Here is a 27,222-nt window from a genome sequence, read left to right on the forward strand (position 1 = left end):
CAACATATAGTAATCCAACATACAGCACCGACACAGTAATGATACCCAACATAAAGTAATGATGCAGTAATCCCATGTATCCAACATACAGTGTGTGAGCAGGGTATGTACACAGGGGTATCAGTGCATTGATGCGCAGGGTATGTACACAGGGGTATCAGTGCATTGATGCGCAGGGTATGTACACAGGGGTATCAGTGCATTGATGCGCAGGGTATGTACACAGGGGTATCAGTGCATTGATGCGCAGGGTATGTACACAGGGGTATCAGTGCATTGATGCGCAGGGTATGTACACAGGGGTATCAGTGCATTGATGCGCAGGGTATGTACACAGGGGTATCAGTGCATTGATGCGCAGGGTATGTACACAGGGGTATCAGTGCATTGATGCGCAGGGTATGTACACAGGGGTATCAGTGCATTGATGCGCAGGGTATGTACACAGGGGTATCAGTGCATTGATGCGCAGGGTACGTACACAGGGGTATCAGTGCATTGATGGGCAGGGTACGTATACAGGGGTGTTAGAGTAATGATGGGCAGGGTACGTATACAGGGGTATTAGTGTATTGATGGGCAGGGTACGTATACAGGGGTATTAGAGTAATGATGTGCAGGGTACGTATACAGGGGTATTAGAGTAATGATGTGCAGGGTACGTATACAGGGGTATTAGAGTAATGATGTGCAGGGTATGTATACAGGGGTAGATACAGGAGTAATAGAAGCAATATGTGAATGGGAGTCAGCGTGGGAACAGCAGATACACGCAGGTATCGCAGGGTTGGAATTACTCAGTATCTGTCTCACTGTCGGCCTCATGAATTATTTAGTGTTAAACTGGGGATCATCTTCCAGAGAGGAGGGGTCACGCACAAAGTTACAGCAGTACAGTATACACAACATGTGGCATTAACCCCTTCTGCATGTAGGAGTGCCACACAATACACAACGTGTAATACATTGTAGCAGCTACATAATGCCGCATACATACAAGTCATACAGCCAGGGGTAAGAGAAGGTGGTGCTCACAGAGGCCAATATTGGGGTCTCCTGAGGGTCAGATGAGTCCCATGTAGAGAGCCACACAGAACATACACACACAGCCCCACACGGTACGCACGCAGCGTACAGATGCACGCAGCGTACAGCCCCACACGGTATGCACGCAGCGTACAGCCCCACACACTGTACAGACACCTGGAATGCTACAATGAAGCAGACAGATAGGATAATACACTAGAATTAGTTTGGCACCTCGTCTGCCTCATGATGGTGATTGGAGTACGAGTATTTTACTCATGTGTAAAAGAAATGCAAATAATATTTATATATTCATAACATCTTACACACCTTGCTGATTATTATAACATATGCTTGAAACCCCCCCCCCTGTATAAGTGCGATTAATTAAGTATGGAAATTCTGCAGATTGGAGAAGAATAAGGATTGGTTACTGGGTGACTGACAAACACCCTACTTAGCGTCAGGTACACTCACCAGGAACGCAGCCCAAACCTTCGTGTCAGTCTTTGTTGTATTAGAACTATGCAGGTTTCTTCATATACAACTGCTTGGCTGAAATATCAACCCTGGCGGGCAGGGAGCGGGACGAGGGGCCTGGGCCGCAATAAGTGGTAGGAGGTGGGCTCCTGCGCAGTGGCTGTAGCTCCGGGAAAGGCACTACAAGTGTACAGTATATATATATATATATATATATATATATATATATATATATATATATATATATATATATATATATATATATATATATATCTGTGCTGGGTTGTGCGTCTGTACATAAAGCACATTGTGAATCCCTGCACAGAGTCTATGGCATGGTCAGCGCTACATAGTGATGGCATAGCATGGAATAATACACTCATGCCAGAAAAAGGACATTTGTCTTCTGGAAGCGGAATGTTCCAGTGTCCTCACCAGCTCCCAGCGATCACCATAGAGGTCGCAGACCGTGAGAATCCCGGGAGAGAGTCTCCGCTGGTGGATTTATACGTGTCCCTGGTAAGGTGGCGTTACACAGAAACGCGCTCAGTCGCCTGCAGACAGAGGCTAATGGAAGTATTACACCTGGGATAACTGGCTTTATGCTGAGTGTTTCTGGCTACAAATGAGCAGAATTCTCTGTGACATCGGGGTCATTGGATGGCTGATCGGCGTCATCGGATATTAGACCAGGAACTGAATAATGAGCCAGCATCCAAAGCACGTTGCAATTAAAGGCCTTTTCGTGACAGGACGCCGCCAACCAACCTCTCAATCAAGGAGTCCATTGATACAGGTCCTGGTTGATTTACCATGGCCAAATGAGACGCCCTAGCTCTGCGGAAATGATCTACAAACACAACGTCTGTCCAGTGCTGGAAAACTGAGAAAACCACAGCAGAAGCGCACGTCCCAGAATGCACTGGGCGTACGGCACTAACGAGCAACACTGGAGATCCAGGTAGGGCTCTTAAGTAGCACCAGAATAGGAGATAGATACATTACATGCATAAACCAAATCCGCGGCTTCCTGATCACGTGGTTCTGCATTTTCTCTGCTGAACCCTCCTAGATTCCCACCTTACTCACTACATTTCTGATACCACTAAACATTTCATCACAAGGGCAACGGACATAACGCCAGACTTCGCCCTTGTACCACATTTACACGCTCCTAGTAAGTTCAGGCCGCCATCCCTGGGGCCGCGCCTCCTACATTTGTCGCGGGAAACTCATGGCGACGCGTTTCGCCTTATGACCCAACTCTGTTGCACGAGGACACAATTTGGCCCGATGAGGAGGGCAGAGTCATTCTGCCCCTCCAATCACAGCACGGGGACCCCATCACTGGGCGGAGTCTGCAGATGGCATCATCCACCCACTCATCTCAGATACAACTTGTGATGACCTCTATGCCCCGACGCTATCATACCTCCTCCCCACTTGTGTTGAGAGAGGATTAAAAGATTTGGGGAGGAGATTAGTGTATTATGTGGGCCTACAGGAATTATTGGTAAATCTAGCACTGAAAGGTTGCATTAAACAAATGCAGAAGGGGGAACGTAGGGCGACTGCTCTGACGTTAATTATATCGGCATGAGCCACTTAAACAAGCTGGTAACCATTAACACTGCTAGGAGGGAATCAAAGGCTACAGTTCTCCAGGAACGTTCAATGAAGCCTTTTAAGCCAATTGCCAGTCTGTAAAGGCCAGAGCGGTTATATCGTTATTAACCCTGTCAGCTCCGGGCCTGCGGAGAAGGCTCCGACTGCAGCATTCACAGCAGTTATGTGGCTGACCTGCCACCGTTACCGCATCTGCAATGGGGACAGGGCTGGGAGTCTCGTCCCTATGGCGCACTATTAGTACCAGCCAGCCCTCACCATTGGGTGTATATGGAGACCCCGTTCTATCCAGAAATAAGCAAAGCCCCTGACATCATCCCATATGTAAGAGGCTTACTCGCTGTTTTCATGGGATCCCAGAAGAAAAGAATGTTTGAGATTTGTGAGAACGCTTCACTCCGTAACCGATTCTGTTCAATATTATTTTAGGCAGGAGGCCGGAGGGAGATAAAAATAGTCCTGATCTGTCCAAGGCCGGCCGCCATGGCCTGCGGGGACTGGGCCCTAATCTGTGTGCTGCGGCTGCTGCCAGAAATGGGGTTAGTACAGATCCTATTCATCCGAGCGATGGAACAATGGCCATTACACCGGCACGTGTACTGGGGGTATACATGTGCAATGTCAGGTACCAGTCTGTGTGTATGCGGACAGGATCTGCAAGGGCCGGAAGCAGGCTGTCAATCACCTCCCCCTCTGACTGCTGCCATTTAGGGGGAGGTAAGGGACCATATATAACCTGCTGAACGGCAGCAGGAACGGGATACGGTCATATGGTCTACAGCATTTAGGTCTATACCGGAAGGTCGACAGGGTCGGAAGGTCGACATGGGGTCATTTGACTGTTTTATGAGTCGACATGTGCCGACAGGCGGTATTTCATGCCCTACCATCCACTAGGGTGTGGTGGGAGAATAAAATAGTGTGTCGAGCGCAGCGAGGCACCGTGCCCGAAGCATGGCGAGCGCGGCGAGGGGACGCGGTGCTATGTTGACTGTGTCGACGCTTGAAAAAAAAAAATCATGTCGACTTTTTCACTGTCGGCCTAATGACCCTGTCGACCTAATGACCCTGTCGACCTAACCAATGTCGACCTAAATGCAGTCTGACGAATGATCCCATTCCGCAGGAACAGCAGTCTCACGTGTTACAGAGGGTATAAGCCTTTGCTGGGTCTCTGATCACCAGTAACATAGGATCATACAATGTGATGGCAGATAAGAAACATTCGGCCCATCTCGTCTGCCCCTTTTTAACCATACTGTTACCCTTAAACTCTGGGTGATATTTATTTGTAAGGATGTCCTTATTTCTAGCCCATGCATTATCATCACAGGGCCCAATGCAATATTTTAAGTTATTTTGTTCAGATCACATTTCCCATTATAAAGTACAGGAAATGCGATCTGATTACTAAAAAAAGAAAAGAAAAAAAAAAGCAATTTGAAGGATTTGGAGTTTTTCACTAAAAACTGCTCCAAAAGTCCTTTAGCACATTTAGGTGAAGCTAAAATATGAAAACGCCCTTTATCACATTATTTTAGTAAAAAATGTAAGCCTCGACCACCTCTGATGGGAACCTATTCCACTTGTCCACTACCCTTTCTGTGAAGCAATTTTCCCCTCAGGATTTCCCCAGAACCCCCCCTATAGAGTGGCATTATTAGCTCCTCCCCCTCTGCACCAAGCATCTGACTTGCCTTCTCATTGCTGTGTTACATTGCCTACCTGCCTTGTCACCTGTAATAGGGACTCCTAAATCCCTCTCCTCCTCCTCCTCAGTAGTTGCCATTTATACTATATTTAGACTTTGGATTTTTTGAGACCAATGTTCAGGATTTTACAGTTTTTGGCATGAACCCTTTGAGTGCCAATGGAATTTGTCAAAATAGGTGTGAAAATTGGCACACAGTTTTAGTCATCATAATGGTCCTTATTCTGGTTCACTCGCAAAGGCAAAATCCTTCTCAAATGGACAAACCATGTGCACTGCAGGTGGGGCAGATGTTACTTGTGCGGAGGGAATTAGATTTGGGTGGGGTTTTACTTCAAAGTGAGCTCTATATTGCAGTGTACAAATAAAGCAATCAGTATTTACCCTGCACAGAAACAAAAATACCTCACCTAAATCTTAATATCTCAGCACAAGTTACATCTGCACCCCTGCAGTGCACATGGTTTTGTCCATTTGAGAAGGAATTTGCCTTTGCGAGTGAACCAGAATAAGGGCCAGTGACTTATGATGTTACCTTATATAGGAAATAGTATTTGTTTTTTTTTTACATATTTATTTGAATTTATAACAAATGTGAGCGACGCTGTTATTTATAGCAGATATTTTACACAACTCAAAGGGTTAAACTAATTGCCATGCTTTTGACCATTCCTCCAGTCTACCTAGATCAATCATCATTTTTTTTACCCCTCCTGGTCTATCGTAAACTGCTCTGGCAGTGTCTATATCCCCCCTACGCGCAGGTATAGGTGCGACTGCACCGCCCCCAGTCAGCCCTCTGGCAGGGTCTATATCCCCCCTACGCACAGGTATAGGTGCAACTGCACCGCCCCCAGTCAGCCCTCTGGCAGTGTCTATAGCCCCACTACGCGCACGTATAGGTGCGACTGCACCGCCCCCAGTCAGCCCTCTGGCAGTGTCTATATCCCCCCCTACGTGCAGGTATAGGTGCAACTGCACCGCCCCCAGTCAGCCCTCTGGCAGTGTCTATATCCCCCCTACGCGCAGGTATAGGTGCGACTGCACCGCCCCCAGCCAGCCCTCTGGCAGTGTCTATATCCCCCCCTACGCGCAGGTATAGGTGCAACTGCACCGCCCCCAGTCAGCCCTCTGGCAGTGTCCACAGCCCCCCCACGCGCAGGTATAGGTGCGACTGCACCGCTCCCCAGCCAGCCCTTTGGCAGTGTCCACAGCCCCCCTATGCACAGGTATAGGTGCGACTGCACCGCCGCCAGCCCTCTGGCAGTGTCTATAGCCCCCCTGCACGCAGGTATAGGTGCGACTGCTCCACCCCCAGCCAGCCCTCTGGTAGTGTCTATAGTGCGCCCCCCCTCGCGCGCAGGTATAGGTGCGACTGCTCCACCCCCAGCCAGCCCTTTGACAGTCTCTATAGCCGCCGCCCCCCCCCCTTCATGCAGGTATAGATGCGACTGCACTGCCCCCAGCCAGCCCTCCGGCAGTGTCTATAGCCCCCCCCGCGCGTGCAGGTATAGGTACGAATGCTCCGCCCCCAGCCAGCCCTCTGGCAGTGTCTATAGCCCCCCCTTCGTGCAGGTATAGATGCGACTGCACTGCCCCCAGCCAGCCCTCTGGCAGTCTCTATAGCCCCCCCCCCCCCCCCCAGGGATGGAAGGGGGATCCGATCATTATTTAGTAAGTAGCATCTCCAAACCCTTCATTCAAATGACACAGAATAACTGGCAGATGTCCAGCAAACAGAACCCTGGGGGGTACATAGATCAAATCTGGTCCAATTTGTACATAAATATTCTGTACATGCTTCCTAACGCTGCTGCCAAATGTATGGCTGGTGCTTGCATGTGTATATACATGTATGTTGTTATGTAGACTATGTATTTGTGCATGCATGCACGTATGATAGTAAATGTATGTATGCATGCATGCAGTATAGTTAGGACGGCTATGCATACAGTTAGGACAGCAGTGTATGCGTGCAGTATAGTTAGGATGGCAGTGTGTGTGTATGTATGTATGTATGTAGTATAGTTAGGACGGCAGTGTATGTATACAGTTAGGACAGCAGTGTATGCGTGCAGTATAGTTAGGATGGCAGTGTGTGTGTGTATGTATGTATGTATATATAGTTAGGACGGCAGTGTATGTATACAGTATAGGACGGCAGTGTATGTACGCAGTATAGTTAGGATGGCAGGGTATGTATGTATCTCATTAGCCCTGGTAAAAGCAATATTTCTGGGAAGCGAAGTGACTGGAATAAGGGTTCTATCATCCAGTGTAGGGACAGTGACCCCGGCCTCCCAGTCTGCTACTCGCGTAGTCACCAACACTTTCACTTATCGGTGATGGCTCTTCCCCTCTCATGTCACCATGTATACACCAAACCTACTACCGGCTTCTATGCTTCCAGACTGTATGGTCTCTCCTGTGCCAGCAGTGACATGGTTACACACCCCGGTACTCTGTGGCGGTATTACACTCCCAGCACAGACCACAGCCTATGTCCCTCTACAGTATAGCCATCCGAGGCCAGTAGGTATGCTCCCATATCCCTCCTTACCTTTCTCCCAGGGAAAGGCAGCACAAAGGCAGAGCCGGGAATGGGAGGGAGATGAGGGAATGGAGAGAGGGGAGAGACACAGCAAGAGGAGGAACGAGAACATGCACACAAAGTGTCAGACTGACAGCAAACTACAAAAGAGAGAGTCGTAGGGAACTGTCAGACACAGAGGAAGCATGCGAGGTGTGAGGCATGAGGCTGCTAGGAAGCCCAACACATATACTGTATAGTAGGCTGCTACTAAGTGTGCACAGGATACGTACAGTATATACAGCTACTAGTATGTATACAGCATGTGACTGTGGTATAAATAGAACATATATACTGTATAGGAGACCACCAGTACCCCCATCACATATAGGAGGCTGCTACTAAGTGTGCACAGGATACGTACAGTATATACAGCTACTAGTATGTATACAGTATATACAGCATGTGACTGTGGTATATTGAACATATATACTGTATAGGAGACCACCAGTACCCCTATCACATATAGCAGGCTGCTACTAAGTGTGCACAGGTTACGTACAGTATATACACAGCATGTGACTGGTGTATATAGAACATATATACTGTATAGGAGACCACCAGTACCCCTATCACATATAGCAGGCTGCTACTAAGTGTGCACAGGATACGTACAGTATATACAGCTACTAGTATGTATACAGCATGTGACTGTGGTATAAATAGAACATATATACTGTATAGGAGACCACCAGTACCCCCATCACATATAGGAGGCTGCTACTAAGTGTGCACAGGATACGTACAGTATATACAGCTACTAGTATGTATACAGCATGTGACTGCGGTATATAGATCATATATACTGTATAGGAGACCACCAGTACCTCCATCACATATAGGAGGCTGCTACTAAGTGTGCACAGGATACGTACAGTATATACAGCTACTAGTATGTATACAGCATGTGACTGGTGTATATAGAACATATTTACTGTATAGGAGACCACCAGTACCCCTATCACATGCAGCAGGCTGCTACTAAGTGTGCACAGGATACGTACAGTATATACAGCTACTAGTATGTATACAGTATATACAGCATATACAGCATGTGACTGTGGTATATAGAACATATATACTGTATAGGAGACCACCAGTACCCCCATCACATATAGCAGGCTGCTACTAAGTGTGCACAGGTTACGTACAGTATATACACAGCATGTGACTGGTGTATATAGAACATATATACTGTATAGGAGACCACCAGTACCCCCATCACATATAGGAGGCTGCTACTAAGTATGCACAGGATACGTACAGTATAAACAGCTACTAGTATGTATACAGCATGTGACTGTGGTATAAATAGAACATATATACTGTATAGGAGACCACCAGTACCCCCATCACATATAGGAGGCTGCTACTAAGTGTGCACAGGATACGTACAGTATATACAGCTACTAGTATGTATACAGCATGTGACTGCGGTATATAGATCATATATACTGTATAGGAGACCACCAGTACCCCCATCACATATAGCAGGCTGCTACTAAGTGTGCACAGGATAGGTACAGTATATACAGCTACTAGTATGTATACATTGTATATACAGCATGTGACTGTGGTATATAGAACATATATACTGTATAGGAGACCACTAGTACCTCCATCACATATAGGCGGCTGCTACTAAGTGTGCACAGGATACGTACAGTATATACAGCTACTAGTATGTATACAGCATGTGACTGCGGTATATAGATCATATATACTGTATAGGAGACCACCAGTACCTCCATCACATATAGGAGGCTGCTACTAAGTGTGCACAGGATACATACAGTATATACAGCTACTAGTATGTATACAGCTACTCGTATGTATACAGTATATACAGCATGTGACTGTGGAATATAGAACATATATACTGTATAGGAGACCACTAGTACCTCCATCACATATAGGCGGCTGCTACTAAGTGTGCACAGGATACGTACAGTATATACAGCTACTAGTATGTATACAGCATGTGACTGCGGTATATAGATCATATATACTGTATAGGAGACCACCAGTACCTCCATCACATATAGGAGGCTGCTACTAAGTGTGCACAGGATACATACAGTATATACAGCTACTAGTATGTATACAGCTACTCGTATGTATACAGTATATACAGCATGTGACTGTGGAATATAGAACATATATACTGTATAGGAGACCACTAGTACCTCCATCACATATAGGCGGCTGCTACTAAGTGTGCACAGGATACGTACAGTATATACAGCTACTAGTATGTATACATTGTATATACAGCATGTGACTGTGGTATATAGAACATATATACCGTAAAGGAGACCACTAGTACCTCCATCACATATAGGCGGCTGCTACTAAGTGTGCACAGGATAGGTACAGTATATACAGCTACTAGTATGTATACAGTATGTGACTGTGGTATATAGAACACATATACTGTATAGGAGACCACCAGTACCTCCATCACATATAGGAGGCTGCTACTAAGTGTGCACAGGATACATACAGTATATACAGCTACTAGTATGTATACAGCTACTCGTATGTATACAGTATATACAGCATGTGACTGTGGTATATAGAACATATATACTGTATAGGAGACCACCAGTACCCCCATCACATATAGGAGGCTGCTACTAAGTGTGCACAGGATACGTACAGTATATACAGCTACTAGTATGTATACAGCATGTGACTGTGGTATATAGAACATATATACTGTATAGGAGACCACCAGTACCCCCATCACATATAGGAGGCTGCTACTAAGTATGCACAGGATATGTACAGTATATACAGCTACTAGTATGTATACAGCATGTGACTGTGGTACATAGAACATATATACTGTATAGGAGACCACCAGTACCCCCATCACATATAGGAGGCTGCTGCTAAGTGTGCACAGGATACATACAGTATATACAGCTACTAGTATGTATACAGCTACTAGTATGTATACAGTATATACAGTATGTGACTGGTATATAGAGAACATATATACTGTATAGGAGACCACCAGTACCCCCATCACATATAGGAGGCTGCTACTAAGTATGCACAGGATACGTACAGTATATACAGCTACTAGTATGTATACAGCATGTGACTGTGGTATATAGAACATATATACTGTATAGGAGACCACCAGTACCCCCATCACATATAGGAGGCTGCAACCATGTGTGCACAGTATATATTACAGGAGAGATCAGTATATACATACAATACTTAAAGTACATGGGTAGCCTAGTATACACGTACAGTGTATGACACACACACACATATATATATATATATATATATATATATATATATATATATATACACACACACACATATACAAACACACACATATGTACGCGGCAGATCACACTCACCTAGTACGACCCCAGATGTCCGGCTGGCAGTAATCCTACAGGGCGGGCGGTGCGGGTCACAGAGAGCCGGCCAGATGCAGCGGCACAGGAAGCATCACAGGTAATCCAGGTGCTGCTGAGAGTCGCCGGGAGCCGCAGTCACATCTCGCAGCCGCAGCCAGTACCCTCCGAGCCGCTACTGAGCCTCTTCTCTGCCTGGGAAAGCCAGGAACTTGTGCGATTTACATAACCCCGCCCCCTCCCTTCCAGTCTCTGTGTGTGCGGGGTGAGAGAGAAGGAGAAAGAGAGGCTAGTCCCGCCCACCTCACATTGCTCCCACCTGTCTCCGCTCACACACTCACCTAGCCATAGCCACACACTTCTCTCACCTGGCGCTCCGCCCACACACTGCTCTCATCTGGCGCTCCGCCCACACACTGCTCTCACCTGGCTCCCACCATACACACTGCTCTCACCTGCCACTCCCTACACACTGCTCTCACCTGGCTCCCACCACACACTGCTCTCATCTGGCGCTCCGCCCACACACTGCTCTCACCTGGGTCCCCACCACACACTGCTCTCACCTGCCACTCCCCACACACTGCTGTCATCTGCCACTCCCCCCCCCCCCCCCCCACACACTGCTCTCACCTGGCTCTCCCCACACACACTGCGTTCACCTGCCACTCTCTACACACTGCTCTCACCTGGCTCCCACCACACACACACTGCTCTCACCTGGCACTCCCCACGCACACACTGCACTCACCTGCCACTCTCTACACACTGCTCCCCCCCCCCCCACACACACACACACTGCTCTCACCTCCCACTCCCCCCTGCACACTGCTCTCACCTTGCGCCCCCCCCAGCACACTGCTCTCGTCTGGCGCTCCCCCCGCACACTGCTCTCACCTGGCATTCTCCACACACTGCTCTCACCAGACTATCCCCTCACACTCCTCTCACTGGCCCTCCCCTCACACTCATCTCACCTGACTCCCCCATCACTTGGCCCTCCCCATACACTGCTCTCACCAGGCCCTACCCACACACTCCTCTCACATCACCTGGCTGACCCCTCACACTCCTCTCACACTCTCCCATCACCTTACTCTCTCCTAACACTACCCTCACCTGACTCTCTCCTCACACTTCTCTAACATGACTCTCCCATCACCTGGCCCTCCCCTCAAACTCCTCTCACCTGGCTCTCTCCTTACACTCCTCTCACCTAGCTCTTCTTCACCGACTCTCCCATCACCTGACTTTCTCCTCACAGACCTTCCGAATCCCATCACCTGACTCTCTCCTCACACTACTCTCACCTGACTCTCCCATCACCTGGCCCTCCCCTCACACTACTCTCCCATCACCTGGCCTTTCCCCTCCTCTCCCCTCACCTTCCCCTCCTCTACTTGTCAGTCTGTAACCCCAGCATACTCAGAATGTCAGTGCTTTATCAGAACAGAGGACACAGGCTCACCTGGAATATCTCCTCTGCTGCACACATCTCCCAATGACTCTGTCCATAGAGTACGGCATAGGCGGGGGATAATAGTGCATGTTCAGCGTTATATGGCTCTGTCCATAGAGTACGGTATAATAGCACATGGCCAGCATTCTATGGCTCTGTCCATACAGTACGGTATAGGTGGAGGATTATAGAACATGGCCAGCGTTATATGGTTCTGTACATAGAGTATGGTATAGGCGGGGGATAATAGCCCATGGCCAGCGTTATATGGTTCTGCCCATACAAAATGGTATGGGGGAGATAATAGCCCATGGCCAGCGTTATATGGTTCTGTCCATACAGTACGGTATAGGCGGGGGATAATAGCCCATGGCCAGCGTTATATGGTTCTGTCCATACAAACCGGTATAGGCGGGGGATAATAGCGCATGGCCAGCGTTATATGGCTCTGTCCATAAAATACAGTATAGGCGGGGATAATAGCGCATGGCCAGCGTTATATGGCTCTGTACATAGAGTATGGTATAGGCGGGGGATAATAGCGCATGGCCAGCGTTTATATGGCTCTGTACATAAAGTATGGTATAGGCGGGGGATAATAGCCCATGCCCAGCGTCATATGGCTCTGTCCATACAGTACAGTATAGGCGGGGGATAATAGCGCATGGCCGGCGTCATATGGCTCTGTCCATACAGTACGGTATAGGCGGAGGATAATAGCCCATGCCCAGCGTGATATGGTTCTGTACATAGAGTATGGTATAGGTGGGGATAATAGCGCATGGCCAGCGTTATATGGTTCTGTACATAGAGTATGGTATAGGCGGGGGATAATAGTGCATGGCCAGCGTCATATGGCTCTGTCCATACAGTACGGTATAGGCGGGGGATAATAGCCCATGGCCAGTGTCATATGGCTCTGTCCATACAGTACGGTATAGGCGAGGGGGTAATAGCCCATGGCCAGCGTTATATGGCTCTGTCCATACAGTACGGTATAGGCGGGGGCTAATAGCCCATGGCCAGCGTTATATGGTTCTGTACATAGAGTATGGTATAGGCGGGGGATAATAGCGCATGGCCAGCGTTATATGGCTCTTTACATAGTGTATGGTATAGGCGGGGGTTAATAGTGCATGGCCAGCGTCATATGGCTCTGTCCATACAGTACGGTATAGACGGGGGGTAATAGCCCACGGCCAGCGTTATATGGCTCTGTACATAGAGTATGGTATAGGCGGGGGATAATAGCCCATGGCCAGCGTTATATGGCTCTTTACATAGTGTATGGTATAGGCGGGGGATAATAGCCCATGGCCAGCGTTATATGGCTCTGTACATACAGTATGGTATAGGCGGGGGATAATAGCCCATGCCCAGCGTTATATGGTTCTGTACATAGAGTATGGTATAGGCGGGAGATAATAGTGCATGGCCAGCGTTATATGGTTCTGTCCATACAGTACGGTATAGGCGGGGGATAATAGCCCATGGCCAGCGTTATATGGTTCTGTACATAGAGTACGGTATAGGCGGGGGATAATAGCCCATGGCCAGCGTTATATGGCTCTGTCCATACAGTACGGTATAGGCGGGGGATAATAGCCCATGGCCAGCGTTATATGGTTCTGTACATAGAGTATGGTATAGGCGGGGGAAAATAGTGCATGGCCAGCGTTATATGGCTCTTTACATAGTGTATGGTATAGGCGGGGAATAATAGTGCATGGCCAGCATCATATGGCTCTGTCCATACAGTACGGTATAGGCGGGGGATAATAGCCCACGGCCAGCGTTATATGGCTCTGTACATAGAGTATGGTATAGGCGGGGGATAATAGCCCATGGCCAGCGTTATATGGCTCTTTACATAGTGTATGGTATAGGCGGGGGATAATAGTGCATGGCCAGCGTTATATGGCTCTGTACATAAAGTATGGTATAGGCGGGGGATAATAGCCCATGCCCAGCGTTATATGGTTCTGTACATAGAGTATGGTATAGGCGGGAGATAATAGTGCATGGCCAGCGTTATATGGTTCTGTACATAGAGTACGGTATAGGCGGGGGAATAATAGTGCATGGCCAGCGTTATATGGTTCTGTCCATACAGTACGGTATAGGCGGGGGATAATAGCCCATGGGCAGCGTTATATGGCTCTGTACATAGAGTATGGTATAGGCGGGGGATAATAGCCCATGGGCAGCGTTATATGGTTCTGTACATAGAGTACGGTATAGGCGGGGGATAATAGCCCATGGCCAGCGTTATATGGTTCTGTACATAGAGTATGGTATAGGCGGGGGATAATAGCCCATGGCCAGCGTTATATGGTTCTGTACATAGAGTATGGTATAGGCGGGGGATAATAGCTCATGGCCAGCGTTATATGGTTCTGTCCATACAGTACGGTATAGGCGGGGGATAATAGCTCATGGACAGCGTTATATGTTCTCAGAGGGTTGTGGGAAATGTCGTCAGCCTTCTAGGCTCATTCTCGGCATGCGGATGCAATGGGACCTCTGACGCACACTGATCTTTTACATCCAACATGGTTGCAAATCACAACACTGATGATGGCGGCTGCGGACATACAGTGGTTGGGATATACATCCATATTCAGGAAATTAACATGGCCAATGTCGACTTTCAGTGTCGACATTGTGAATGGTCAGTTGACATGTCGACCATTATTGTGGTGAGTATGGCTAACCCAATCATAATTGTAGCCTAACACTCAGCCTAAAATTAGTTGTCTGTTGACGCTCTATTGTCGGCATTCTGTCAATGTCCACACAAGAATATTGGGCGTACAGGGGCAGACTCTCGCCCCAGAAGTGAGTAGGTAGACTACCAACCTGTGTGTGCCATTTCCAGCTACCACACTTCATACCTCACCGTCGGCTTTCCCAGACCTCAGGTGCTGGTTGGGGGCGGTGGTACTCAGACATTGATGGGCGCCCTGTAACCCCCTATCTGCTATGGTGCAAACCACGCAGCCGTTTAAGGTGAAGCTTTAACGCTGCGCACCCAAACACTGTAATAAAGCATCTGGAGGTGTAACCATGCAGAAAGGGTGGAGGGCCCGGCTGGTGCTCATGTTGGCACTGTCAGAAGAAATGGCAGTGTTTATGAGAACTCCGCTGTGACTGCGCATTTGTCCAGTTCATTAATGACACATGATTACACTTACAGACACATGTGCAGCTCTGGGAGCCGCGGAACCAGAGCCAAGTCCAGTTCTGGGAGCCGCGGAATGGGGGCTAGGTGCAACTCTGGGAGCTGCGGAAAGGGGCCAATGCCTGTTAGTGCGAAGACTTAAATCTACCGCGCCTTTAGGTAGTGCTTTCCTCCAGCCATCATGTACCCCATCCCCCTTTCTCATATCCAGATCACCCCGATTCCCCCACACGCCCCCAGTACCCCTCAGATAGGCTCCAACATCAGCGTGCGACTGCCCATAAATCAGCCTTTGTTAACCCTCTCATCACTGCAGGGGGCCCGGCCATAAAACACGCCACAGAGCCAGAAAGTAACCCATTATCCACTGATGAAAGCCGATCCTGGGCTCTCTAATGGGTTAAACAAGCCCAAAGTCTGTCACACATAATGCCACAGACTCCAGACATCTGCAGAGCATTGCCCCCCAGCCCAGCTCATTAGCTGTAGCTGCAGCAGAGCATTTCTCCCATTCTTGGTATATTGCAGAACAATAGTCCTTCTCACACTGGCTGTACAGAACATAAACATAGGGATCACTCAGGTAGCCCCTGTCCCTAAACATAGGGATATCCTCAGGTAGTGCCTGTCCCTAAACATAGGGATAACTCAGGTAGTCCCTGTCCCTAAACATAGGGATCACTCAGGTAGCCCCTGTCCCTAAACATAGGGATATCCTCAGGTAGCCCCTGTCCCTAAACATAGGGATATCCTCAGGTAGCCCCTGTCCCTAAACATAGGGATATCCTCAGGAAGCGCCTGTCCCTAAACATAGGGATATCCTCAGGTAGCCCCTGTCCCTAAACATAGGGATCACTCAGGTAGCCCCTGTCCCTAAACATAGGGATCACTCAGGTAGCCCCTGTCCCTAAACATAGGGATATCCTCAGGTAGCCCCTGTCCCTAAACATAGGGATATCCTCAGGTAGCTCCTGTCCCTAAACATAGGGATATCCTCAGGTAGCCCCTGTCCCTAAACATAGGGATATCCTCAGGTAGCCCCTGTCCCTAAACATAGGGATCACTCAGGTAGCCCCTGTCCCTAAACATAGGGATATCCTCAGGTAGCCCCTGTCCCTAAACATAGGGATATCCTCAGGTAGTGCCTGTCCCTAAACATAGGGATAACTCAGGTAGCCCCTGTCCCTAAACATAGGGATCACTCAGGTAGCCCCTGTCCCTAAACATAGGGATATCCTCAGGTAGCCCCTGTCCCTAAACATAGGGATATCCTCAGGAAGCCCCTGTCCCTAAACATAGAGATATCCTCAGGTAGCCCCTGTCCCTAAACATAGGGATATCCTCAGGTAGTGTCTGTCCCTAAACATAGGGATATCCTCAGGTAGCCCCTGTCCCTAAACATAGAGATATCCTCAGGTAGCGCCTGTCCCTAAACATAGGGATCACTCAGGTAGCGCCTGTCCCTAAACATAGGGATATCCTCAGGTAGCACCTGGCCCTAAACAAAGGGATATCCTCAGGTAGCGCCTGTCCCTAAACATAGGGATATTCTCAGGTAGCTCCTGTCCCTAAACATAGGGATATTCTCAGGTAGCCCCTGTCCCTAAACATAGGGATATCCTCAGGTAGCCCCTGTCCCTAAACATAGGGATATCCTCAGGTAGCCCCTGTCCCGAAACATAGGGATATCCTCAGGTAGCCCCTGTCCCTAAACATAGGGATCACTCAGGTAGCGCCTGTCCCTAAACATAGGGATATCCTTAGGTAGCCCCTGTCCCTAAACATAGGGATCACTCAGGTAGCCCCTGTCCCTAAACATAGGGATATCCTCAGGTAGCCCCTGTCCCTAAACATAGGGATATCCTCAGGTAGCGCCTGTCCCTAAACATAGGGATCACTCAGGTAGCGCCTGTCCCTAAACATAGGGATATCCTCAGGTAGCGCCTGTCCCTAAACATAGGGATCACTCAGGTAGCCCCTGTCCCTAAACATAGGGATATCCTCAGGTAGCCCCTGTCCCTAAACATAGGGATCACTCAGGTAGCGCCTGTCCCTAAACATAGGGATCACTGAGGTAGCCCCTGTCCCTAAACATAGGGATCACTCAGGTAGCCCCTGTCCCTAAACATAGGGATCACTCAGGTAGCGCCTGTCCCTAAACATAGGGATCACTCAGGTAGCGCCTGTCCCTAAACATAGGGATCACTCAGGTAGCGCCTGTCCCTAAACATAGGGATCACTCAGGTAGCCCCTGGCCCTAAACATAGGGATATCCTCAGGTAGCCCCTGGCCCTAAACATAGGGATATCCTCAGGTAGCATCTGTCCCTAAACATAGGGATATCCTCAGGTAGCCCCTGTCCCTAAACATAGGGATATCCTCAGGTAGCCCCTGTCCCTAAACATAGGGATCACTCAGGTAGTGCCTGTCCCTAAACATAGGGATATCCTCAGGTATCCCCTGTCCCTAAACATAGGGATCACTCAGGTAGCCCCTGTCCCTAAACATAGGGATATCCTCAGGTAGCGCCTGTCCCTAAACATAGGGATCACTCAGGTAGCACCTGTCCCTAAACATAGGGATATCCTCAGGTAGCGCCTGTCCCTAAACATTGGGAAATCCTCAGGTAGCCCCTGTCCCTAAACATAGGGATATCCTCAGGTAGCCCCTGTCCCTAAACATAGGGATCACTCAGGTAGCCCCTGTCCCTAAACATAGGGATATCCTCAGGTAGCGCCTGTCCCTAAACCTAGGGATCACTCAGGTAGCCCCTGTCCCTAAACATAGGGATATCCTCAGGTAGCGCCTGTCCCTAAACATAGGGATCACTCAGGTAGCCCCTGTCCCTAAACATAGGGATATCCTCAGGTAGCGCCTGTCCCTAATCATAGGGATATCCTCAGATAGCCCCTGTCCCTAAACATAGGGATCACTCAGGTAGTGCCTGTCCCTAAACATAGGGATCACTCAGGTAGCCCCTGTCCCTAAACATAGGGATCACTCAGGTAGCCCCTGTCCCTAAACATAGGGATATCCTCAGGTAGCGCCTGTCCCTAAACATAGGGATCACTCAGGTAGCCCCTGTCCCTAAACACAGGGATCACTCAGGTAGCCCCTGTCCCTCCCATTGTCTGTGTGACTGCAGAGCATCACTCCGGCCTGGATCACCTAGGAATGGTACAGGTGATAGGTCAATATGCCGACACTGGCATTAGGTCACCGTTGAGGAAGGGTTGACATGGCGATGGTCAACAAGTTTTCAGCACTGTTTTCCTTTGTTGGACTGTTTTACGCTGTGCGATCCGCGTGGCCTCCGATTGGGCGATGTAATGGTGAGCGAAGCGCACTGTCCTGCACTGATCGGGGGTCTCTGCCAACATTGTCAACAACTCACGTCAACCGTTTCATGTGTCTGTCTTTTTCCTGTCGACCTATTGACCATCGAACTAGACACTGTCAACTCTTTGATCCAAACCTCTCCCATCTCGGGTATACCAAATTCCAGACTTAGGGGCTCTATTGGGAGAGAGGCGCTGACCTGCAAGTATAGCCTAGCGAACACGTCTGAATCATGCCAAAGTACCAGCCAATCGGCTCCTTGTTACAGGCTGTGCTGGAGCTGGTTGGTTGGTACTTTATCACTCTTAGTACATAGACCCCACATAGAGAACCAGAAACGTATGTGACAGAAGTGGGAAGGTTTGGTAAGAGTGGAAGTGATGTGGGGACAGCGAGGTGACATGGAGGAGGGAGGGGGTAGTGCTGAGCGCCATGTACTGCTCAGAGCTGGGCCCTGCAGGGAATCATTAGTTGGACAAGACCCCAGATCTTCCTTCAGGCAACAATATAACTACCAGGCCGCAAACCTAGGAGCCGGTGTCCGGAGTAAGCCCCTGCGTCAGCCTGTCACATCGCATGTCCGTCACGCAGGATGCCCAGTATTGGCAGATGGTCACTGTCCTGACTTATTAACCACTTATTGCCATGCGGACTGGCGATATTCCTAATCCGCCACGTAGCCTGGGTGTAATCTGTCTGAGCCCTCCGTCTGTGTCCCAGGGTCACTTATCGGGTGGGTGTCACACTTCTCACCAACAGCAGTTTAGCGCTCACTCTAAGTAATTAGGGATTTGTCACCTCGTTTGTCACGGCCTATTATCATATCGTTACTAAGCTGGCTGCAAACGAAGCACAGAACTCAGTCATGTTATTACATAATTAGGTGTTAGGGAGACAGAGCTGAGGTATGTCAGAGGAGACGCCAGGAGCCACGGAGGCTAGAACCACAAGCAGCAGGAGCCACGGAGACTCTAACCACAAGCAGTAGGAGCAACAGAGACTCTAACCACAAGCAGCAGGAGCCACAGAGACTCTAACCACAAGCAGCAGGAGCCACGGAGACTCTAACCACAAGCAGCAGGAGCCACGGAGACTCTAACCACAAGCAGCAGGAGCTACAGAGACTCTAACCACAAGCAGCAGGAGCTACAGAGACTCTAACCACAAGCAGCCGGAGCCACGGAGACTCTAACCAGAAGCAGCAGGAGCCACGGAGACTCTAACCACAAGCAGCAGGAGCCACGGAGACTCTAACCACAAACAGCAGGAGCCACGGAGGCAAGAACCACAAGCAGCAGGAGCCACGGAGACTCTAACCACAAGCAGCAGGAGCCACAGAGACTCTAACCACAAGCAGCAGGAGCCACGGAGACTCTAACCACAAGCACCAGGAGCCACAGAGCCTCTAACCACAAGCAGCCAGAGCCACGGAGACTCTAACCACAAGCAGCAGGAGCCACGGAGGCTAGAACCACAAGCAGCAGGAGCAACAGAGACTCTAACCACAAGCAGCAGGAGCCACAGAGACTCTTACCACAAGCAGCAGGAGCCACGGAGACTCTTACCACAAGCATCTGGAGCCACGGAGACTAACCACAAGCAGCAGGAGCCACGGAGACTCTAACCACAAGCAGCAGGCGCCACGGAGACTCTAACCACAAGCAGCAGGAGCCACAGAGACTCTAACCACAAGCAGCAGGAGCCACGGAAACTCTAACCACAAGCAGCAGGAGCCACAGAGACTAACCACAAGCAGCAGGAGCCACAGAGACTAACCACAAGCAGCAGGAGCAACAGAGACTCTAACCACAAGCAGCAAGAGCCACGGAGACTCTAACCACAAGCAGCAAGAGCCACAGAGACTCTAACCACAAGCAGCAGTAGCCACGGAGACGGAGACTCTAACCACAAGCAGCACGTGACTAAGATACTCACCTGTATCGTTATAGCTGAAGGGTTTTTTGAGGAGACCCATAGAAACTATTACCACTCGGCTGCTTCTTAATTTGCGCCACGTGACTAAGATACTCACCTGTATCGTAGGAGCCACGGAGACTCTAACCACAAGCAGCAGGAGCCATTGAGGCTAGAACCACAAGTAGCCGGAGCCACGGAGACTCTAACCACAAGCCGCAGGAGCCACAGAGACTCTATCCACAAGCAGCAGGAGCCACGGAGACTCTAACCACAAGCAGCCAGAGCTGCAGAGTCTAGAACCACAAGCAGCAGGAGCCACGTAGACTCTAACCACAAGCAGCAGGAGCCACTGAGGCTAGAACCACAAGCAGCAGGAGCCACGGAGGCTAGAACCACAAGCAATGGAGACTAACCACAAGCAGCAGGAGCCACGGAAGCTAGAACCACAAGCAATGGAGACTAACCACAAATAGCAGGAGCAATGGAGGCTAGAACCACGAGGGGACTTCTGCGTAAGTGCATTCCACTGACCATGTACAGTATGTGCAGCAACCATTGCAGGGGTGGATTCCAGAGATGAAGATGGTGTCACCCCGTTGTAGCCTACGGGTTATAGAAAGCACCGGGAAAGGATTCCTCCAGAATCCTCCCCACCAATGGCTGCCGCACGTGTGTGGCCAGCAGACTGCACTTGCGCAGGAATAACTGGATCACCTGCATCCCTGCATGTATTTAATCATACATGCTGACGGTGTAATGACATCCTGCAGTGCGATTCTGGGTGCATATATATTATATATATATATATTACAGCAAATATGTGATTGGTGACAAATGTGCCCCTCAGCATCCCGCCATAACAGCAGCACTGATTGGCTGTCTATAGTTAGGGCGCTAGCACCAGATTGGAAGAGCGCGGGAACCCTCTGGCAGCCGTCAGGCCTCACACTCACGCTGTGCTCTCTGGGAATAATGAGCCCAGACGCGGGGAGGTAACAGGTCCCCTCCACCGTCCCTGTTGGCTCATGTAAGGAATGCAATTAGTGACAATTATTCTGTCAATATTTACATCTCTGCCAATGTTTAAACTGGCCTCTGCTGTTCCCTTAACCCCGTCCTGCCAGGCGCGCTGCCGAGGGAGAGTGCGGCATGTGCTGGGGGATGAGGACGTGGGTGCAGCTGCCACACTGAGAGACAGGCCTGGGATCACTCTGTACATATGTATACTGGACGGACACTCAAAGTTATGAAATCTGTATAAATCTTACATTCCCATTGTTGCAGTAATACACAATATCATGTCAGATACGCTGTACAGTATTTATGTGTACGTGGCGGACCACATTTGTGACACATCTAGAATAGTTTTGGGGGTGCGGTTACACAACTTTTTAAGGTGTGTATATGTTAGTCAGACGATAGATTTTTTTCTCCAATATAAAATGTAATATCCAATTAATATTTTCATATCCAATGGAATTATAGTATAGTAATTATAGTGAAGCATACTTTTACGCTGAGGATACACATTTTTACTGGTTTTTATTCATTGGCATATTACAGCTATTGGAGCAGAGGCGTAACTGTGGGAGGCAATGGAGTCATCTGCTGACGGGCTACTGCTCCCAAGGGGGCACCTCTCCTTTCCTGATAGTTTGAATCAGTTAACTGAAATCCATATTGTTGGATGTGTTGTATGCTGGCTGGGGGATCCGATGGATCCTTGGTGAAGCAGTGATGATCTCCGGTTCTGATCCGATTGGACGTTAAACGTGATTTGGGCCCTTTTCATCCGATAAATTGCACTATTGGATGGGGGCCCTAAGACACCTTATCTGTTCCTAGACACCCCCCTGATGAAGTCTCATAAGATTGCGAAACGTGTATGTTGGAAAGAACTGATAGCGTACCCATCCCCCTATAATTAGGGGTATAGGAGGTGGGGAGGAACATCCCCTTACAAGGACCCGACCAGCACCTTAAGCATTGAATCAGCAATATCTGTATCTATTCTGTGAGAACTACCTGAAAGAAGTAATAATTCCAGCCAATGGCTTTGATATCTGGGGGGATGTATCGGTGTGAGGGAATAACACAGACAACCTCTGTATTAGGACATCTCGCTGTATATCTGTAGAGTTGAGTTCTGGGTGCCCTCCTGTAGATAATGATAAATGATGGCAGGGGGTGGCGGCACTCGCAGAAATAACTAGCGTCTGTATTTATTTCTGCGAGTGCCGTCATATATATATATATATATATATATATATCCCCCTAAATAAGCATATTTAAAGTTTGTGTGCAGCGCCAGTGTGCTGATAACACAGACCCATCCCCTAATTCACCAGGCTGCCACAAAGTGTCCCCATAGGTGCTGCCCCCCCCCCCTGTCACATGTGCAGGGCATGCAGATGGGTATTACTCGCCACCAAACCTACGCCCAGATGCTTGTGTGCTGCACAGTTTGCTACTATCGGCCTGATGCAGGGGTGCACGCAGCGCTGATGTGCTCACTGGTCAGTAATTATTTGCAGCTGCGTATGTACCAAGTAATCATAAAACCCCCACAGCGCTGCATCACACCTAGTACAGGTGCTGTCGTTCTGGTGATGCCCGGATCATGACTTGTGTGGGCATGTACAACGTAGTTGTGGGGAGCCCCCAATATGGCGGTATTACAGCGTACAGTGCGGCAGATAGTGGGCATCTCAGGGTTTACACAGGCAGACACAATCCTGTACACCAGGGGAAGCGACCACCACTACATCAGGACAGTAGAGCAGCAACATAGTAGTGCCCACCACTACATCTGGACAGTAGAGAGCAAGAAAAAAGCAACCATCACTTCATCAGGGTGATAGAGCAGCAGCACAGAAGCACCTGCCACTACATAAGGGCTTTAGAGAAGCGGCACAATAGCGCCTACCACTATATCAGGGCTATAGAGCAGCAGCACAGAAGCACCCACCACTACATCAGGGCAGTAGAGCAGCAGCACAGTAGCGCCTACCACTATATCAGGGCAGTAGAGCAGCAGCACAGTAGCGCCTACCACTATATCAGGGCAGTAGAGCAGCAGCACAGTTGCGCACACCACCACATCAGGACGGTAGAGCAGCAGCAGCGCCCTCGTTACGCCTCAGTAAGGCCTCGTGCCCATAAGCGTTCATGTTAAGCGTTTAATGTGTTCTGAAAGCCTTATAAATGAGATGTAATGCTGCAATTGTGGATAATAGAGCTGCAGGCCGCACTGTGACAAGCGTGTTACACGGAACATTGTCTGCTGTGCATGGATACGTTCCTGCTCACTAACACATAATGGAGTTAAACGCTTATTAAGTCCATAATGCTCTATGCTGTCGAGAAGGACAGGAACATGCGAGTACAAAGTACAAGGTTTATCCCAGCTAGCATTGTGTGTATGGGCGCAGGGAGATGTGACACCTGCTCTATGGCCCTTTTATTATGCTGGAATGTGGTTGTGCAGGATCCCTCTCAGCTGCTGTACAGTAGATCCACTCCCGTGCGAGGCTGCGTCACACCTGGTTCTCTGTACCTGACTGCTGTCCCCGTGTGATGGGAAACCAAGGCTGCATTATTGCTCTGATCGCATTCTCTGCCGCAGCTGCACCGTGTAACTCTCATGCTGCGAGAGGGTGTCTGCTGGTTCCTGTATACGTCTGCTGTGCTCAGTAACTTCCCTGTTTCTGCGCTGCTACAGTTCCAGAAGATGTGTGAGATATGGAGAATAAAGCCCAGGGCTCCCCCCAGCGCTCCCATAGCCCACGCAAGCTGAATCCTCAGCACCTGCAAGGGTGTCACACATGCCGTAACACAGCAGGCTGATCAGCCTCAGATACTAGTTACCAGCCATAGCAGTAATGTCAGGCCAGCGTGGTGCACTTACCTTCCCGCATACATTCATACAGGTAGGTAGTGGTGACGTTACCTGAAGCATTGAGGCCTCCTTTATACTGAGAGAAGAGGGATGTGGGAGATGAGTGGGCAGGCAGGTGAGCCCACAGGAGTACATTATTGCACATAAACCCTACAGTTATAGGAACTGATTCTGCTTTGTTAGCAAAGCAAAAAACATGCACTGCAGGGGGGCAGATGTAACATGTGCAGAGAGAGATTTGGATGGGGGGGTGTTCAAACTGAAAACTAAATTGCAGTGTAAAAATGAGCAGCCAGTATTTACCCTGCACAGAAACCATACCATATGAATCAGAATAAGGTGCCCCCCCCCCAATACTGGGGAGCGGGCCGGACACAAACCTAGTGACAGATAACTGGATGTGTAACAAAACCAACCTGTTCCTCCGACCCCCTCCCACTCACATTCCTCCACCTCAAAGAGCAGTCAAACATTCCTTTGATTTGGTTTTAGGAGACCCCCTGTGTCCTGGGCATAAATCCCCTCCCACTACTAATCATCCAGCACATCCCGTGTAACCCCCTCTGAGGTCCTACCCACTTTCATCTTATTGTGCTGCTGCCTCTGGCCCCACACCCCTCACTGGGAGGTGGCACCGTATCCTGCACCTGCCCAGTGGCTGTACTCCTGCCAATCAGGCTGTCACTATTGGAGACAGGTTCCACCCCTCGCTCACCTGGCTACCCGGCCGTATTGTGTACTGAGCACTGTGCTGCACATTGTTACCTGGGCTCTGTGTATGTTCCGCCTACTGTAATGGAATGGTTTGTGTACCCTGGCCTGTCCTACGCTGCAGACCTTGCGGCACCTTATAAATAAAATGTGATAAGGTACAACACCGACTTTACTTCACCTGATGGTCCAGAACCTCTTTTTAATCAGGGGAGCAGATGCAACATGTGCAGAGAGAGTAAGGCCAGGTACACACCAGAACGATCCTGATTGTTAGTAGATTGTTAGCAGATTGTGTGATGCTCGCACGATCTGTTGGAGCCACACAATCTGCTAACGATCTGCATCCAATCTGATCCCAATCCGATCTGAGTCTGTATCCAGTTGAATGGATCTTTTACAGATCCTCACTGCAGCAGGTAGGATCTGTAAAACGACCAAACGACAGCGGGGACGCGCATTGGATTGGAATCGGATCGGAATTGGACCTAAACATGCACAATCTACACACAATCTGCATCCAATCGGTCGGAATTGGATCCAGATTGATGGAATTGAGCCCTAATCGTTCTGGTGTGTACCCCCCCTTAGAAATGTTTTCTGTTCAGGATAAATACTGGCGTCTTCTGCATGTAGCCCATACATTAGACAGGTTTATTTTTACACTATCTTTCTCTGCACATGTTACATCTACCTCTGCGGTGCAGCATGGTGTTACCCAGGTCTCCCTGCACATTACATCTCCCGCCCTACAGTACAGCATGTTGTTACCTAGGTCTCTCTGCACATTACATCTGCCTCCCTGCAGTATGTTACCCAGGTCTCTCTGCGCATGATACATCTACCCCCCCCCCCCTCCCCGCAGTGCAGCATGGTGTTACCCAGGTCTCTCTGCACATTACATCTGCCTCCCTGCAGTGCAGTATGTTACCCAGGTTGCGTAAATGTTATATAGGGGATCACTACGTTGTATACCGCCGCACCTGTTATATAGGGAATTACTACATCATATACTGCACCTGTTATATAGGGAATCACTGCGTCATATACCGCACCTGTTATATAGGGAATCACTACATCATATGCCGCACCTGTTATATAGGGATTCACTACATTAGATACTGCACCTGTTATATAGGGAATCACTACATCATATACCGCACCTGTTATATAGGGATTCACTAATTAGATACTGCACCTGTTATATAGGGAATCACTACATCATATACCGCACCTGTTATATAGGGAATCACTACATCATATACCGCACCTGTTATATAGGGAATCACTACATCATACACCTCACCTGTTATATAGGGAATCACTGCGTCATATACCGCACCTGTTATATAGGGATTCACTAATAAGATACTGCACCTGTTATATAGGGAATCACTACATCATATACCGCACCTGTTATATAGGGAATCACTACATCATATACCGCACCTGTTATATAGGAAATCACTACGTCATATACCGCACCTATTATATAGGGAATCCCTGCATCATATACCGCACCTGCTATATAGGGAATCACTACGTCATATACCACACCTGTTATATAGGGGATCACTACATCATATGCCGCACCTGTTATATAGGGGATCACTACGTCATATACCGCACCTGTTATATAGGGAATCACTACATCATATACCGCACCTGTTATATAGGGAATCACTGCGTCATATACCGCACCTGTTATATAGGGATTCACTACATTAGATACTGCATCTGTTATATAGGGAATCACTACATCATATACCGCACCTGTTATATAGGGAATCACTACATCATATACCGCACCTGTTATATAGGGAATCACTACGTCATATACCGCACCTGTTATATAGGGAATCACTACGCCATATACCGCACCTATTATATAGGGAATCACTGCA

General features: G+C 48.8%; 1 protein-coding gene and 1 long non-coding RNA gene across 5 annotated transcripts in view; one reads left to right on the top strand and one right to left on the bottom strand.

Moving 5' to 3' along the window:
• The window catches only part of LOC146025784 (uncharacterized), a 192,035-nt gene that overhangs the window by 164,243 nt on the left and 570 nt on the right, over positions 1 to 27,222 (top strand). The window lies entirely within an intron of this gene.
• The window catches only part of SEMA3F (semaphorin 3F), a 141,996-nt gene that overhangs the window by 57,758 nt on the left and 57,016 nt on the right, over positions 1 to 27,222 (bottom strand). Inside the window, exon 1 of one of the 4 annotated variants that reach the window (XM_083155838.1) lies at positions 10,814 to 11,043. The exons of 2 other annotated variants lie outside the window; for them this stretch is intronic. The gene's annotated coding sequence lies outside the window, so the exon portion shown is untranslated. Of the gene's footprint in view, positions 1 to 10,813; positions 11,044 to 27,222 lie in introns of those variants that run through there. One more of the 4 variants, XM_083155835.1, reaches the window with a different exon arrangement.

This window comes from Crinia signifera, chromosome 8, assembly GCF_055691185.1.
Source record: "Crinia signifera chromosome 8, ASM5569118v1, whole genome shotgun sequence".
Classification (NCBI taxonomy): Eukaryota; Metazoa; Chordata; class Amphibia; order Anura; family Myobatrachidae; genus Crinia; species Crinia signifera.